Consider the following 3,431-nt stretch of genomic DNA (forward strand, 5'->3'; position numbering starts at 1 on the left):
AAATTAAGGGATTTACTACCCATCGCCTCTAGTCCTCTTGACCAACGCCTCTGGTCCTACACGGACACTTAATTAAATTAAGGGGTTTACTACCCATCGCCTCTGGTCCTCTTGACCAGCGCCTCTGGTCCTACAAGGACACTTAATTAAATTAAGGGGTTTTCTACCCTTCACCTCTGGTCCTCTTGACCAGAGCCTCTGGTCGGCCTATGCAACAGATATTCATAAAAGTGCAACATAACTAATGCTTTTTATAACAATTTTCTTTTGCTGGAGCATACCTCAGTTCAGATCGATTAAGTTCTTCTCATTACATATAAATTAAGCACGGGTGATCAGGCTCTGCTTAAGCGACATCTAACAATATGATCCGCTTTAAAATCATATAATTTCAAATTTCTTGAAAATATTTGGGAAAATTTTGGTTATAGTCGATGGTTTTTAAAGAAAACCAGGGTTCTCTATAACTGAGGCTCTGATACCAAATCTGTCACACCCCGCTAAAGYGGAAMCACGAGATGTAACAGGCAAGCGAGTCATAGCAACAGTTTATAAATAACACCATACCAAGTTCTTCAAAAACAAAACAAGTTCATCGACATAACTAAATTAGAATTTACACAACGCTCCCAAAACAAATTTACTTAGATCCTGAAAAGCATGGAAAATAAAACATGGTCAACTACAAAGAGTTGGTGAGTTCACGGGTTTCATATGCATAAAACGTTTCAATGCATAAATCAAGTAGTAGCAAACTTAGGCGAATTCTTTGCACTTAATAAATGTAAATCCTATACGATGTAAAACTTGAGACGCTACTGAGCCTTACCTGACCAACTTGCCCCATTAATTTTCGAACAACCAGAAGTAGCCCGTTCACTAATTAGGTCTCACAGTTCGATAGAGCACTAATTCAGCGGTGGTCTAAATTCCACATGTTTAGACTAGAAAAACGTAGCTATTTGTGCACTCCTTTCTGGGTGGGACTGTCAACACAATAGCGGCTATCCAAGTTACCACGCCCGGGGATATACCCGAGTTAACAAGTAGCGTTTACGGACGGGGACTTTTATTTGGAAACATATACTCCCAAGCACATCAATTTAGCATTTATTCTAAGTGCAATAACAGTTTATCAAATCAAARCATAATAAACCCGACTAAGCAGTTCCTTAGTCCAGAGGTTTCAATAGAGCTTGACTAAGCAGTTCCTTAGTCCAAAAGTTTTGAGCAAAGCATYGACTAAACAGTTCTTTAGTCCCAAAATTTCATRTAACATAAACATGCAAAGTTTGCTCAATCTCATGTTTTCCCCCATAAAATATACAAAAGCAGTAAAAGTGGGGCCGTAAGAACTCACAAGCTTGATGAATATCCGAAGGTTTCCTTTAGAAGCTTTCTAGGCTCGCTCGAASTTCCTGACAGACCAAMCCAGCRCTACATTACTAAACGGTTTCCTTGCCTAAGGTAGAGCATAGTYGATTTCAACGCAAGCCATCAAGTGTTTTCAAAAAATAAAGCTAATATTTTATTATTTATTAAAAAGGAACCTTCCAAAATCCTATTAATGACATCATTTTAAGTCATCCCAAAACAATGATGACAGCCGCCAATTACCAAAATCAAGATATTTTGAGTGGGTTTAAAACCTCTTTCCAAGAACTCTACAACCTTGAGCCACACGCCTCCAACACCGATTGCATGCACCAAGAATAGTAGCAATGATGGGGAGGGGTTTCAAGYTCAACATTTTCAAGAATTTAGATTCTAATACAAAATCATCATCTTCGACAGCTCGAGAAAACAAATAAATTCCGATTCCAATGAGTTTTTAAGGTAATAAATTCGATTAAAGCTGCATGCAAGACCTGTCATCCAAAAAATATGATCAGTCCTCACATGCAAGGATTGATTCTTTCTTTCTTAGAGATTGAAAAACTTGGGTCACAGATCATCATCTCAAAGAAGAAACATGCAGGTCTTTGATGAATAATCTCTCCTCTTTAAATCCCATAAATTACTTAAAGAATCGAAAAAGGAGAAAGATGAAAACTTTCGGACTACTAAGAAAATAGGACAGCTCTAAAACATACCTTTTCTTGACAGAAAAACTCGTACAAGCTCTTAAGGACAGCAAAACGTTAAGTTTTGCAAGATGATTGGAAACCGCTGGAAGGTGATGGCGTTCGAGAGAAAACAGAAGGCTGGAAATTTGGAGAATAAAGATTTTCCAAAAGAAGAGGGGTATTTATATGGGGCTTTTTGAGAAGAAATGGGCTGGCTCCTAAAGGCCCAAGCCCAAAATATTTTTATTTCCCTTAAATAATAAAACCACACTAACTTTAACAAACAAAGCAATTTGATAAAAGATTTTAAAGGAGACTGCACTCTTTAAATTAATTGGCAAATAAATATAAAAATGGGACTTTGGAAACTTTAAATTTTTTTTTGAAGAGGACAGAACTTAAAAATATCAACTTTATTTTATGTGAAATACTTCAAGACTATTTGGCATTGCATAAACTAGCTTTGTTAGCTMCCCGCCGAGACGTGATCTAACAAACTAATCTTGGGAATTGAGCAAGATGATCTCTAATCATCGAAGCTAAATCCTAGAAAGACTTAGTTCTAAATAAAGATCTTGAAATAAGGTACTAACCTGAAGTCCCAAAGTGACGAATTGTCACATTTGGGGTATCGGGTGAGGGTTGGTTCTCCATAATCCCTTGTACGAGGAGTTTAAGGTCATCCAAGGACCGCATCACTGTATCAACAAAGACTTGGAACTCGGCCTTTATGACCAAATCTGCTAGTGGGGTAACCCCTACAGCAACGAATGCTGCAGGTTGGGCCTCTGTTCCTGAGGCGCCTTCTTGGCCTTGTGTGAAAGTAGGCCGCGAAGGACTTCCATCATGTCCTTGATAGCCTTCAAGAGAAGAACTATCTCGTGATGTTGGAACATCCTTTACCTCTTCTTCAGCTTCAGAGGCTGAGTAAGTRAAGCGAATGTGTGTCCCTTTTGGTAGATCAAATACCGAAGGGAGTTGTGCATGAATTGAAGATCGCTCTAAACGATCTATGGGATCAATGTCAGAAGCAACAGATGCTTCTGTGTGTGTGTGGGGTTGTGGCGAGCCCTGAGGTGAAGGGGCTCTTGTTTCTTCATCACCTCTTTGTTGAGAGAGGGGTGATGGGAGATGAGGTTCGTTGGCTTGTTCATCTCCAGAGGCCCGAAGAATGGCCTCTGGATGGCTGGCTTGGGTTTGGGTGGGACTGGGTCGTCCTGTTTCAATACCCCTTTGGCTTTGATCGCCAAGGGTAGTAGATGTGGTTGCCCTTTGGGTAGGAGGGTGGGCAATATTTTGGTGAAGGCCGGGGGAAGCACTAGCATCATCATCATCATCATCTTCATCATCCGGTGAAGACGATGC

The sequence above is a fragment of the Cynara cardunculus genome (assembly GCF_001531365.2).
Source record: "Cynara cardunculus var. scolymus isolate 2C chromosome LG 2, CcrdV1, whole genome shotgun sequence".
Taxonomy (NCBI): Eukaryota; Viridiplantae; Streptophyta; class Magnoliopsida; order Asterales; family Asteraceae; genus Cynara; species Cynara cardunculus.